Raw genomic sequence first — 16,086 nt, 5'->3', positions numbered from 1 at the left:
CCAGCATCTCCCTCTGACCCACGGCCCCAGATACTGTGCAGAGACCCTCTCTTTTCAAATCAGGGGCAGTTCCCAATGTCACCAGTTCCTACACTGTTTCTGGAGCATTTTCCAGCAAAGAAAAATACCTGGGAGATAAGAGACACTGAGCTGCAGCAATATGAAAATCAGGTATGCTGGAAAAAGAATTAACGAAAGGTAGCAGCAGGGTTCTCTATGGGAAAATCAACACTTTCTTTCTCTTTGGCCACCAAAACTACACTGCTTGCCAGCACACCTGCAGCCATCATTACACCTCTTGATTAAAGCAAGGATACCACAGTCCTATTGCTCAAAATTAAAATACAGATTGTGAATCCTACACCGTCTAGGACTGAAGAAATAACGTACTGACTCTCAGAAATTTCCAAGATGCTATTCTATCCCTTATGCTTAAAACAAGTTCACATGACAGGACCTCTTTCTCCCACATCTGTCATTCAATGGCTTATTACTGGGTGCAATTTTAATAAATATTGATCATTTTCTCCATAACTGGAGGCACACTTGTATCCAAAAGTGAATGTTATACCTCTTGTAATAGAATCATAAAGATTGGAAAAGACCACTAAGATCATCAAGTCCAGCCATCGACCTGTCACCACCATGCCAACTAAACCATGCCCCTCAGTGTCATCCTAACACAGGTGGGTTTCGTTTCCAGGAAAGATGGGGCTTACAGGGCTCAGGTGTGAGGGGTGGCTGCACCCATCCCACAACATCACTGCATTCAGACCCCAGCCCTATCCCTGTGCTTAGGCCATCCGCTCGTCCCCGCTGTGAATGAGCCACGCTGGGGGGCCGATCTTGCCAGTCACCCACTGCTCATAAGGGAGGAGAAAGAAATCCTTGCCTACGTGTGGCATGATCTCAGCCTGCTGTAAACAGTGCTATTTAGAAGACAGAAAGCTATTTATTTTAAATTGAAAGCAAAACAAAGCATTACTTAGCAGTGTCTATTTTAGCGGTATCCCTCCAGGCTTCCTGAGCGAACCTGCAACTGCAGCAGGCTTTTTATCTTTCCCTCTTCTAAATAGCAAGTTAAAAATTAACTGCTTCATCTTCTCATTGCTCACTCCTTAAGTAGTTTAAACTTACTTTTAACTGTTACATGCCAACAAAACAGGTTGCTTAATTGATTTGACCTTTCACAGTATTTTTTAATTTTCAATCTTAGTTTCATTGTTCCATCTGGCACTTTAAAACGGCATCTGGTTAACTGTACTTAACCAGCTGATCACTGTACAGTTATTTTTAAATGTAATGTATGCTTAAACAGATGTTATTTTTATAGATGTAGATCTAAACTGCACTTGTATACGTGCTATGTCTGCATAAGCTCTTTCTGCAATTCAAATGTTGACACCAAAAATTACAAGCCAGAATGCTTATGAACTTCACTATTATGTTACTGCACTTTTTTGCAGCTTGTTAGGTAAACATCAATTCAGTTCTTTTTTCTCTGTTCATTACACATAAATAAAACATTAGCGTTTAGTTTATAAAGTGATGAACATTTCGCTGTGTTGGATTTAGCTTTATAAATACAACTGCTGTCAGCAAGAAAAAAGGATTTATTGAATAAATAATAAGAAAGCTAAAGGAAAATGAAAGTATATATGTTATGCAAAACACGGTGTCGGTCCACAGGTCATGTAAGGGTCTTCTGACACACAGACATCCCGTGTGAGAATATTTAATGACAGTGTATTTGTGCAAGATGCTGTTAGTCTCCTGAAGCAAGAGCAGGCTGGTAAAATGCAGCACAACACTGATAGCAGTAATTGTTAGCAGTAACTGGGGGCTCCAGTTTTAACGTTGTGCAGTGAGAAGCTTGAGTTCAAAGGTCCTCTGAAGGCAAGAGTTTGACAGAAGTGATAAAAATGGAAAATGAGATAGGACTGGTCTAGCAGAAATAGCCTGGACAGTCTATTAAATAAATATTCGCATTTAATAATTAAAAACTTTTACAGAATGTTGCTTTATTTTACAGTCTCAAGTAAATTCATCTATATTCACTAAGCTTAAGACCTCATTCTTTCAAACATCCTGCTGAAATTAGTGCTAATTGTCAAGGTTGGGACAGAGTCTAACCCAGAATACATGGTTTTTCACTTAATGCTTATAGTTTGCTTAACAAATTAAGGTTTTTGAATACATGTATTCGCTAGATCTGTCTGGGAAGCTCTGGATGTAACACACAGGCAACCAATTCTGAAAACCCAGCTTGGTTTTGGGAACAGCAAAAAGATAAAGGTTTTGAGCAGGGATTAAGGAGCCCTATAATATACGGTACCTTTTCTAAAAAGAACTTAAAATGCAACATTAAAAAAAAAATAATTGTGCAGTCTGCAAGAGCATATGCTACTTTGCACAAAGGAAGTGGTCGCGACACTGAATATTTCACAGAGAACTTTAAAGTATCATTCTCAAGGTTAAAAATTGCTGTTATACATAATACCTCGGTAATTGATAGACATTTTCTCTCTCCAGAGCCCATTTTCTGTGAAAAACACCACGTAACATCTGTTCATAAACAGTCCTTCTGTGAGAACACTGACACAGGTCTTGAGCTTCTACTGGCTCAATTCCCCTGCCATACACAGATGGCACGAGGTATTTATACAGCTGAATTCTCTGTAATACAAGCTCAACTATATCTTCAGGTAAGACTACGGGCAAACGCGCGTGTGCTGTTCTGCTGACTTACCTCAAGTCATTGAAACCCTTCCCTCTGACACAAAGACAAATTGTATCGTACCGTTACACGTGTTTTGCCTCAAATTCACCTTCAGCAATCAGCACAGAACTCTACAGAGATAAGGACATTTTGGGACGCACAAAAATGGCAAGTTTGATGTTAATGAACTAACTGTTATATTAAGATTCAAGACTTAGGGCTGTTCTCTGTGTTGGTGATGCATGGATCTTTTTCTTTTATGGAAATATTTGCTTTAAAAATATAATTCCTTGCTCTCTTGCATGCAAATGTTAAGTAAAGAGCTGAACCCTGGCACTCAGCTTTCACACGCACAGTAACAGAGAGAGTAGGTTAACCAATTTTCTGTCATATTGTGTTGGCTATTCCTTGTATGAAATGCTAATGAATAAACCTTACAAAGCATTCAGAATTTGCTTTCCTATTTATCTGCATGAAAATACGAAAGCCTTCAGCTGACTTCTGAAGAAATGTAGGTACCATGATACCATCTGCCACAACACATCCGAGTCCTACGCACACATATGCCCATACTTTGCCTATGGTCTGCACACACTTAAGAAATAAAGCACATACATAGAGATTTGCAAGGTGAGAGACTTGAAAACGAAAAGCTCCAGAAACAAAGACAGCTGGTAGGTGTTTTGAAGTGTGTGTGGGGGGGTAAACTTGGGCCAAAATTTCAAGTGTTCTTAATTGAATCTCCTTCAATTGAACCTTCCTTCCATTCCTCGACAAGTTATCCTAGGAAGTTACTGGAGTTCGTGACAGTGATTTAGGAGAATATCATCTACATAAAGACATGGGAAAAAAATCAGAATTCCTGACAAAAGAACACTTTAATGAGGATACATACTGATAAAACTTTGGAAAAAAAGAGCCCTGTTTTAGGTCATTCTTTCAAGAGAATACGTACATACCTGCAGGGGGCTGGCGGCCAACAGCTTAAACTATACATCCATTCTTATTTTACCCATGGAACATTTAATGAAAAGGTTTCTCTGGGAACTACTCAACCTGCAGACTAAATGAAAGTGTACTTTCTCCTTTCAAGGAAAGTACAGGACACGTTTCACGTAACCTACGTCAATGCACTGGTTGGGTGACACCATGAAGGTGTCCTAGACCATGGAAAAGTCTTTGGTTCAGTATGAAATTATCGCAGATTGAAAGGTAAAGCAATTGTTCTAGTGACAAAGCTCCTATTCTATGCCATGGGGCTGGAGAACCCATCAACTGGCACAACACAACTTTGCTAAACCCAGAGCTAAACCAGCATTTTGCTTCCCTTGGTATCCTTAAATACCAGAGAGGAGGCTGTGTTTGGCACTCACAGCTCCAGTGTCTAGATGAATCAAAAGGTTTAATGGAGAAGGAGTCGTCCACTGAGAGGGCACAAAAAATAACTACAAGTTTTAAGATTGGTAGTAAAAAGAGTATAAGAAAACATCTGGTTGCATTTCAGCTGCAGCAAAGGCTCCCCATGCATACAGGCATGGCACTAGCATGGCACTGGTGGCTGTCTATAAATGTGAGTATTACTCGTGCCTTGTGGTCTCAGGAACAAGTTGTGACATAAGCCCATTTATGCTCGTGATGTGCTTAACATTATGACCATCCAAAAGCCAATAAAAAGCATGTGCTCAGTAAACATCTTTGCAGCTTCTTTTTAAAATTTTTGGCTCCTCAGTAATACTTGCCTTTTTTAAGATGAGAAAAATACAGTTAAATACAAATAAGGTTTAGAAGAGATTATGTGGAAGTGGATGCTACTTGCTTTTTTTAAAATGCTTTATTATGTAAGAATTAAGTCAGAATGACACGAAATGCATCATTCAATTCAAATATCATGCTTGCTTATGGCCTGTAATGGGATCCAGTGCATTGTAAGCAATGTCTTGAAACAGCATATGTGATGAATACAACTGAGTGTATCAAACACCAACTGTACTAAATCCGCAGCAATGCTTTCTTTCTGTAAGTTCTTTATGCTCCAGTAGTTTTCATTTTTATGATAAGTATAAGCCAAGCCAAAGCAGAATAAGTTCCACCGAGTGCTTTTCTTTTGCAAGAATCAATCACCTAATACTTATCAATTAAGACTGGTAGAAAAACGATACAGAGAATTATTTCACAGCACTGATATGAAGAAAAGAGCTTTATTCTCCAGTATAACTGGACCTGCTCCTCTTAACACTGGCTTGTTTTAATTTTTCCTCCCTCTAAATTATCCTCTCTGCTACCAAACATTGTTTTGCTCAAATGGTCTTTTAACTGCACTTAGTGCACATTAAAATGATCACGTCTTCAGCTTTTTTCTTTTGAAGTTCTTGTTAATTAACAAATAATATCCTGTTTGAAAAACACAGCTTTGATATCTACCTCTGTATTTAGTAATTACAAATACACTCTCATTATCAATATAATTTACATGTTGTTATGTTGTTGTGTTTTCTCATAATTTTGTGTTGTTTTTTTCTTTAAAACAGGAAACACAGTTTGGGTGATGAGATTTTAGTCGCAGATCACATGGGTAGTAGATTCCCATTTCATAGCCCTGATGCTCAAAGTCAGCACTTAGTGGTCTGTGACCATCAAGAAAAATCTTGGACTACATAAGAGAGAGAGAGAGAGAGAGAGAGTTGTGCCTAATTGCATGGTTGTAAGTGCAAGAGTCAAGAAATCCAGCCCGGTCCACAAGCTCCACTTCATCAATCGATTGCCTGGATAAACATCCTAGTGAAAACCCAGCAAAAGACATATCCCCAGCTAAAGCAAAAATTAACAAAAAGACTCATTTACATCCCTCTCTCATCAACATATGAAAGGAAATTGGCAATCTCTAAGCTTCATATGTCCAAAAATGAGTTTAAAGTTATTCCCATTTGCTAGCATCTTTGAGACTTCTGGGAAAAAAAAAAAAAAAAAAGATGTTTCACAAATGAAAGATATTGTGACATTCAACAACATGCAACAAAACATACGTGTTTAGGCAATGCAAGTCAAAAGAACTGCCACACTTGTATTGATATTTGCTGAATAATTTTGCTAAGAAGAGAAGTTATCTGCTTATATCTTCTGATAACTTTACTGCAGATAACAGGATGCCAGCTCCTGCTCTGCTAGACATCAACATCACCACCACAAATAGTGATGCTCTGCAAGATCTTCTTGAGTTGCTGGAAGCAAGCACACAAACAAAGAAGGATTAATAAATGAGGTCTTAGGGAGGTCTGAGCAAAACTTATTTCAGTTTGGATTTAGACCAGAATTTACCATCTGAATAACCCTAACATACACATGACAAAGTATAATGTATGTCCTTTTTTCTGAGCTGGTTTACATAACTGCCTCTGTAGACTGTGGTCCAACAGCTATGCCTTTTGGGAATTTCACTGTAGTCAGTAAGATCTTTGTTTTAATAAAACTGTAAAACAAAATACAGCTTTTACTGACTGTAAAAAATTAAGTGGGAAATACAGTGTAAGGAAATAAGAGGCACATATTGAATAGGGGTGATTTTTTAAATAAAACTTCCATATAATCATAAAGCACTAGAAGAGTTGGATCCTTTCCCCATTATGTGTGCACACACAAATGATGGAGATGAGGAAAGTTAAGCTTAATTAAAGCTGCAGGCCCTGTAGGAATGTCTTATACCTAACAAAAAAGTCACTTAAGTACGTGAGCAAGAAAGAGATTTCATGTGTGCATAGTAAGTCATATAGCTAAGTGTTTGCAAGATCATCCCGGAGATTGAAGCCACTCCAGGACAAGGACCTCATCTTCACACTGGTGTCTAATGCACCTAGCACGCTGTTAGTGCTATAATAAATAATAATAATATGTTAGCATTAGGTGAGCATCTCTCTCATGATCAATTTCCTGCTGTTGCAGAAGGGTGAATATTGGTGGACTTTGATCCTTCCGAGATTTTATGTTTCTATCATAAGAGAATCATAGCACATAAGCACATTTTTTACTAATGCAGTAAGTAAGATGGCAATATATATTGCACTGACATTAAATGAATATTAAAAGGGATTGAAACCATTTCCACATCACGAGGGGAAAAAAAAGCCTCCAAGAAATAGATATACAGCAGCTACTCAACAAAGATAGCACTTTTAACCTTCTTCGTAGATTAAAAAGTTGAACCCATTACAAAGAGAACCCGACGTTAAAAGTATTCACTCAAGTATTTTAAAATGCAATTTTTGTTGTTGTTCCTTTGCTTTGCCTGCTGCCAAATCTCCATCTTACACACAAACATCCCTTCACACACACTCTACTGCTTTTCTCTTTCCCACTCTCCCATGTCATTGTATCATCTCAAGAAAGTGGTACGGTGCCCACCCAAAATGCACAAGGGTTTAGTCTGAAGAAAGAGGCAAGACAGAGAGCTTATAAATAATAAAGGCAGATGTTTCAGAGAGATGTAATACAGCAAAATATCTTGTTTTTGGAGGTCATTAGGTTTGTATATATTAAACACTTGAATTTCACATTAGATTCTCCCTTCTTTAACATCCCTACACAACCGTGTATTAAATTAGAGATTTCAAACCAGACTGAACAGTCCTCTTCTTACCCCTATTTTGTTGCATCTTGCCAATTCAATGTTTTATTATGTTTTCTGTCATAATATTACTCTTGTCCTTAGAAAACATGTATTTATTCCCACTTGGAATACAGCGTCACTACTGTAAAGCAGTGCTCAAAAGATGACTGCAAATTCTGTCTGAGAATAGAAAACTTGAACTCTTCTATTATCCAAATATTTTTCAAAGACTTTGCTTTCGTGTGCGCGGCAATTGACGCATAATGAGATCATGGGAAAAGCCGCACAGCTGACCTGAACTTGTGGGTATAAAACTATGAGATCTAATAAATCCAGTGCATGACCCCATGCAGTTTTTGAACTTACTAAATGCTATGGGGAAAGGAATGCAAGCCTACATATTTTTCCTGCAGCATGGCAGAGTTCAGATGTATCATATTTACAGTTGTCTATAAATGTAACAATATAGCATGAAGTACACAGACATCTCCAACCCATCCTCACCAAAGGAACCTCCCCAACACCTTCCTGTCGCACACACTGCAGATATTATTTCCGTGCTCTGAGCAGTAGGCAGGATGCAGCAACAGACTGACTCTGCTACCACGGCGCGTCTGAGAGGCTGTCAGCACATACTTTGTCTGCTAACCGGAGCTCTTTCAAATAATGTAAAAATACTTTGGGCTTGGATTTTCCACCTAGCTCTTGCTATGCCTGGCGGGTAAACAGAGAGCCGAAGTTCAATGCATGGTTTGAAAAATAGCTTCCATAGAGAAATGCTGCTCTAAGAGATAGCGGTTGTGTATGTCAGCTGTCGAGCTCTGCGCATGAGACTCATTCCTTTATTTAATGGAAAATTTAAGATTTCCTAAGAATTATAGATTACTCTTAATTAACCTCTCAGATTCCATCAATGCTGGACAGGCAAGGCTGAATGAAAGGCATCGGTGCACATAAACTGCAAGCTGTGGAAATCAGAACTTCAGCAGATGAGTGTATAGGACCAACTGTGCCCTCTGGAACTCAAGGAGTATTTTGGTATTTGGGTGAACCCTTCAGAAGATTATTAACTTCTAAGCAAAATGCAGAAGCTTATTACTGCTTACAAAATATTTTCTTTCAAATATACACAAACTAACACAAATCCTCTTCCCCAACAGCACAGCTGATACTAACTTGAAAGGGGCACATTCTTATTGTAAGAAAAAAGCATGAAAGCAGCATATATGGCAACAATCTAATGCTTGATTGTTCCAGTAATACTCAAAGCAATTTTTTATTGTATCAATTCTTAAGGATTTTTTTAAAAACATTTTGTTCATCTTTCAGTTTTGATATTCCATTAGCTTCCTATTTAACTCTAAATAAACTGCGAGTTAATGGTTGGTAATGCAAACATGTTACAGTATAATCAAAGTGTTTATTTCTTTTAAAGTCTTACCCTGTATACCTTGCTTCAATTAAACAAATATTGGAGTGTGAGATAACAAAATATAAATACCTGTCTAAATTGTAAGTTATATATTCATTTTAAATTATGGAAAATTCTCCTCAGCCCTGTGTTAGCTAGTAGCTGTCCTCAACAGTTGAACACTGTTTATTCTTTACTAACTAATCATCCTTCTCAGTCTTTCCAAAGTTCCTGGCATTTCACTCGTTTACACATTGATTGAATACTGTTCCCAGAACTGCTTGTGGCACCGTGCCAAATGCTGTGATAATCAGCTGGAAGATTTATTCCAGTTGAGGAGTGTTATAAACATAAGGATTCATAAGGCTCTGCATTGAAAATGAATACCGATGCTTTCTTTGAGGTGGCTGAAAACTTTCTGTGAACCTTCAATAAGAAGCAGCGATAGTCTTTGCAATCTCCTTCTATACACAGGCTTTGATTTGAAAAACATATTCATTAAGCTTGATTTGATATAAATATTAATAACTATCAGAGGTTTTAACAAATTAAAATATAATTTTACAGTGTCATGTGCAGAGCAAATCGTACATGAAAAGCCTTAAGGAAATTCATGGATTAACTACTGTGCATGGGATCAGACACATTTGCTGCAACAGGATATATTATTATACTGGTAGATGGGTGGAGAAAGAATACAAAGGAAGCTGAAAAAATTCAAAGGGAAGCAGCTGGCAGGTAAATGCACTGAGCCAGAAAGAAATAATAAGGAGAAAGGCGGTGAGTGGAAAATGGAGAGTAATTTCTTAAACAAGAAGCAGAGAGATATGCAGCCTAAAGATAGGAATACAGGAAAAAAAAAAAAAAAAAACACAACCCAAACAACAGAACAGCAAACATTTCCAGTTAGCAAGAGGGAAATCCAGTTTGATCACTGGACTAAGTGCAAACCAGTATTACAAATTTTTTCAGAGTATATTGAAATACTGCAGGCTTAATTAACAGCCAGTGAAACTATATAGCATAGCTGAATTACGTGTTTAATGCCTATAGGGCTAAAATGTGTTTACAAAGAAATTAGAAGTGGTAAAACAAAAGAAGCAACATCATTGCTTTGCGTTGTAGCTGCACTCTCTGAATAGATACTGGCATCAGTTTAGGTCACTGACAAAACCAAAACCAAGAGATTCAGAGCTATAATTAGGGGTGTCCACTTGGATGGATCTGAGAGGCGCCTTCTGGTCTTCCAACTTTCTTTGCCAAATAAAAGACGTCACTTTTCTTCTCAGTGCATGCAGTTGCAGTAAACTACACCTCAATGACCAATTCCTCAATGTCATCTCCAAGATGCATGCTTCTGAGCAATGGCCTGTCTTTCTCCACCTCACAAAAGCTTTGCCTCTTGCAAACACATTCACAGTCAAATTCAAATAACAGCACACCAAATTAAACCGTCAAGCAGTCACTGGGGTCCTCTGCACTACCAGCATCTTTAAATATTTGGTCGTACAAAGTTTATTGGAACGACTCAAGGATAACAACTACCTAATAAGGAACTTTGGAGCCGTAGACGAGCATCCCGTGATACTGCTTTCAGAAATGTGATAACATAATTATTCTAAATCTGTCTCCATATTGAATATGGGAAATGCAATAGGTTGAGCTTCACAAATGCTACCTTTATTTTAGAAATAATTTGGCAGTGGGATAGATTTCAGAAATCCATTTTTGAAAGGGTTATTTTTTTCTTGATGCTTTGTCTCAGAAGCAGTTAACAAGTATGTGACAGATTGCTAGACTGGAGATTTCACTAATAACTAAAAATAGCAGAAGAAGCATGCCACAACACAACCTCTATAGCAAAAACGTTTGGTATATATTGTATTTCTTCACTCAGAAGAAATCAGAATCCAGGAAAAAAGTTTCCTATGAAAACTTTCAGTTTTCCTTTTGATACACAGGTCAGATCACCAGGATGGCAATTTCAGGCCACAGCTCCCTCTTGCAATCCTGGAGATGAGAATCAGGTGTTTACTTGGTTGTTCACATGGGCAGATGCATTTCCTACTCTACCATTTCTCAGGATTTGTTCATGTTAAACAAAAAAGAATTTGCACTCAGTAATTTCCACAAGTGCTAGATGAAGTTTACGCTTTGAAAGCTGCCAAACAATACACAGCAATAGAAGAAAAGAAAAATGCCCACGGGCAGCTGCTATGTGCCAATGGCCTTTGCCGACTGGCTTATTTTCGAAAGCAGTAATTATTGGAAAGTTTACCAAAAACCTTGGAAAAGCAATCCATCAGAAGAGAAATCTTGGTAAGGATAGCCACGATGAAAAAGTTCTTCAAAGCACAGGCAGCAAATCAAGGACATCAGTATTTTAATGAGCGCCTGTTTTCAGTTGTCTGAAGAAATAAGACGTAAGAGCAAAGGCTTGCGTGTTCTGGCTGGGTCCAGCTGCCTGCGAATGGCTAGATATTTGCAGCAAGAAGAGGAACTGAAGAGGGAATGAAGAGAGATGAATTGCAGTGTTTACCATAAAAGACCTTTTTGGCAATGCTTCATCTTTTTAGCATGATTGATATAAGAATGTATCTGTGTTGTGCCTTTCAGAAAAGGGCGAAACATTTTGAAAAGCAAAAACAAAGCCTTCTCAGTCCACTTTGCAAAAGAGCTTTGGATGCAGACCTCTCATTACTTTTAAGTATTACGGAACCACTGGCATTCTGAGATATTATTCCTATGACAAAGACTCTTATGAAAACAGGAAATGGCAAACCAATAAGTCCATTCCTCAGCAGTGATTAAAAGAGAAAGAGAAACAGTAAGAACACAAACAATTTGCATAGGAATCTAAAATTGCAATTTTGTGGATTTGTTCAATTGCCAAAGAAAGGCTTTTCAGAATTAGTAGAATTTAAGGGAGCAGAATAAAAGTGCATTGATGACAGCAAGGCATCTAGGCGTCATTAATATTGTATTCCACAGACGAGTGCTGACAATAGATGATTGAAAAAAATAGTCTATTTCTACTGGAGTTACCATAAACAGGTCAAAAAAATAGGAGAGAAATTAGATATGTCTATGTGTCCAGAAGAATGACAACTGTGTAGCTGTATTCTGATGGGTAGATGAGAACCAATTCTGAACTGAAAATCCACGTGACCAAAAACATGGGCTAGAAGAAGTTGATAATTTCAGCTTGGAATTTTCTGAGATATCCTCCATCCTCTTTGAGATATGGTCCCAGAAGAGGATGTATAGCCATGTTCGTGTTCTTGACACTGCAAATGGTGCAAGACCACTTCTCTACTACTACTACTTCATCTTCCTCTTTTATTTTTTCCTTCCACTTTGTATTTGTGCTCTTTTGTCCACACTGTCTTTGCGTGCTTTCTGGAAAGCACTGCTGGAAACTGATGCCTGGGTTATTAATGTAATGTATACATTAAAATAGAGAGAAATTAATATGATTTTTATTCTTATATAACATATATCAGGCACTCTGGATTAGTGGCCACCTGGGGAGGATAGAGAGGAGAGAAGAAATCTCTTCCACGGTGACCTCCTCAGCATAAAGGAACCATTACACAAGACAAGGATTTAAATCACTCATGGTCATACAATGTATAGAGTCATTATGATACAAATTAAAAATCAACTCATGTTTTAAGCAGCACTCTGGTGATTTGTTTGAACGGCAAGAGCTTCAACAGCAGCTTCAAGTCATGTTAAGAGGTAGCCACTTGGTAAAGGAGAGCTTTTGATCCCCAGACCCTATCTATCTTTTGCACTCAGAGGCCATACGGACACAAGGCAGATCCATTTTGCCCTCCTTTGTTATTAAACATCTTTTAGAAATACAATTTTTAACCTTAAACTCATACCATTAAAATGTGTAATTATGCAGGTACTCAGATATTGGCTACCCAAAATTATGCTGTATGAGTCAAAGAGCCTTCAAACTGAAATGAATAACACTCAATCATACAGACAAAGTTATAAATGCCTAAGATTCCCAGTGTGCATTTAGTTTCACATTGAAAATATTGATTGTATCAAAGAGAGAGGAACTGTCAAGTCAACAAGATCATTCAGCAAATGAGAAACTCTAGATGGGAACAATACAAACACATTTATATGTTTTTTGATGCTGGAGAAGGGGTATCAGATACTATCCAAATTGCTAACCAATCAATATAACTTATTAATCTAATTCTGTTGGAGTATGATAAAATACTTATATTGATGTTATTCAGTGCTTCGTTAGGAAACAGATCAGAAACTATTTGAAGACCCTTAGTTAATGTTCGCAGGTCATTATTCTTGAAGATGATGGACATTTTAATGAATATTGTTTATTTGAAGTATGGTAAACTAGAATACAAAGTCTATCAATATGCCCTTAGCTTAAGGGCTTATGCTTTTTGTGAACAGTATCCACAGATACAGTAAGAACAGTACCTAAAGACATGTTCTCCAGTTCTACCCCTGCAATTGCACTTGAAGGCAACTGAGTTATCAGCCTCATAAAAATAGATTTTTCCCTTATCAAATAGTTTAATATGGATAATTCAAAGGCCTTCTTACTATCAGTTATAAATTCATGAAATATGACATTCTAAATAAAAGACTAAGAGTAGTTCTGTTTCTAAACAAGGGACTGGAAATATCCATCAATACAGCTCCCAGCCAATAGGTATTGGAGAAGATGTAGTTGTATGCAGTAGATGACTGACTGTGCTTCACTCCATTGCACAACATTATGGTTTGAGACTATGAATCAGCGAGACTCATCTTTAATTTCACCTCTTCCTGTTCCCTAAGCATCCTTGACAGGATGAAATAGCCCGTTGTTTAGCTATCTACAGTCAAAGGAGAGATCAGTCAGATTTTTCTGGCTTTGTACCATTTTGAAAGAGAAGACCTGGGGCCTCCATCAAAACTAAAACCACAACCACACAGAGGACAATGTCGGTCATATCTGAAAGGTGCTGTCCTTCACCTCTAATAATACTCCTGTATTTTCCAAACTGACGTTTAGCTAAATAATCCTGTCTATGCACCAGAACAGCAGTTTTCACAGAAGGTGAAGGACATGTATAGCTGAGAGCAATTGTGAGTTGCCAGCCTACAAGGACTTTGCATCTGACAATCAATCCATAAACACTGGAGAGAGAGCACAAAATTGGACCCTTTAAGTTATTTCCCCACATTTCAAATCTACTTGACAACAAATATGAAAGTCAACTGTAATTTTAATCATCCAGTTATGTTTTATGTTAGCCAATTACAGTGCTCCAAGAGATTAGCTGAATGTTTCATGCCTGATAAATATGTGACTGGGACTAATTCACTGGACCCTTCCCTAGCCTGAGTTAAGTATAAATGAGTAGAGCTTCAGTGAAATCAATCGAGCTGCAACCAGTTATGCTGTCACAGAAATTGGTGCTAGAGTCTTAGGATAATTTTCCTAATAAAAATAAATTTTAACCAGTAGATTTTTGACTCGCACTTGTAATCTTTCAGGCAATACACAGACCTACTAAATCATCTGCTTTCCCTGCACGCATTCCAGATGAGCTTTGGTTTTTACATCTCTACCTACTACCTGGAATGCTCATGAACCCCCCCATAATTCAATTATAAGTACCTTTTAGAACTTTCTAATTATACATTAGGCAGGTCAGAAATGAAATAGCCACGTTACCCTTTAGTTGTGCATAACAGACTCAAAATGGTGAAAGGAAAAGTTCATCTGTTCATGAGGCCAATTGCACTGCACATAAGGGCTCCAGCAAGCTGTTTTGTTGAGGTCTGAATTTCAACCCCCCCCTTCAAAGCTGGAAGTGCAGAGCCTTGCCTTTCACACACCATGCAGAGAAGCAGGTTCTGATCACTAGTCATTTGTTTTCTCTTAGAGCCAATTGCTGTCAGAATACGCAGCATCAGACTGATAAACAACAACAGGTACTTAAGGATGCTGTTCTTTTCTTATAAATTTCTTCACTGGTCTCAGTTAAATCTCCCATAGGATGGCAGGGCTTTAAAAAAAAAAAAGGTACAAAAGAAGAACGTGTCCATCGGGCAGGTTTTTCTAAGCTTTGACAGCTCTAAATGCAGGCAGCTGCAATACAAGCTTGTCCTCAAATCCTTGACAATGACCTTAACCTCAGGGTGAAAGATAATGTAGTTGCTATGCTCATTCTGTGTGTCTACTGATCAGAGGCTTGTGGCAAAATATGTATATTTTTTCTTATGATATAGACTATTGTTCACTGGCAACTCAAGTGATACCACATTATCTCAATGACAGGTTGAATTTTTTTTATTTTTTACACGTTAAAGAATGGCACAAATTCGGGCAGACTTCCACTTCAACAGCTAAACAAATGACTTTGCAATGCCCTCCAAATTAACCTCTCCATAGCCACGTGGATGAAAAGAAAAATTAAGCTAATTAACAACCTGATCAGTTACCTTTTCAAGGCACTTCACATAGACATGTACACGAAGGACAGAGAGGTTTTCCAGATTGTTTCCTATCACTCTTAGCATAGTGGTGTTTAAAAGCAGTATCACCCACTGGCGAAAATTGCCACTTAGTTGACTTCCTGGGAGTCATGATAATTTACATCCTAAGGATCTGCCTCACACTGAGAATCTGCCTTTACTATTTAAAGCAGATATATTTTGAACTCCTAAGAAGAAAGACAGTCATGTAGGAACACTATAATCCAACCTGCCTGCCTTATGCTTCAAAGACAAAAGAAAATGCCTACAATAAAACTTCAATATTAATAATGTTATTATTACCATTACATTATTATTCCTTTAAAATTATTATTGAGATTTCAATGCAAAACAGAAAGTTTGGGAATGATAAAGCTGTGGGAACATATTCTGGTGTAATTTTGGAGCACCATCTCTCCAGTGCAGTTATGTGGGGGAGCTGCTGCTGAAGGGTGTGCTCAGCTGCTCAGTGTGCTGCTCTGCAGAGAGGCTTGGGTTTACTCTGCATTGACAGAACACATGGAAAATGCTAAATATCAAAGTCTTTGTCATTCAAGGGCAAGCTGCAATTTCCATCAGTGAACAACCTGGCTCGATTTTGAAGGTTTTCACTGTTAAAAGGAACATCATGACATAAAGGCTGCACCCTCACCCAGTCTTTGAGTCCCTGCTCTGAAGTCTGGGCATAGCAGATCAGCTCAAAAAGAGCAGCACTACAGCAGAAGTTGCAAATATTTCTTACAGGAGTATACAAAAATGATAATTGCAAGAGACACTTGTTAAGCCAGGTATCCCTCATGAAGGGGAAAATCTTTTTTCCAGAGGCATCCTGAACAATAA

This window comes from Meleagris gallopavo, chromosome 14 (assembly GCF_905368555.1).
Source record: "Meleagris gallopavo chromosome 14, MGAL_WU_HG_1.1, whole genome shotgun sequence".
Lineage (NCBI taxonomy): Eukaryota > Metazoa > Chordata > Aves > Galliformes > Phasianidae > Meleagris > Meleagris gallopavo.
This window is presented reverse-complemented; position numbering follows the sequence as displayed.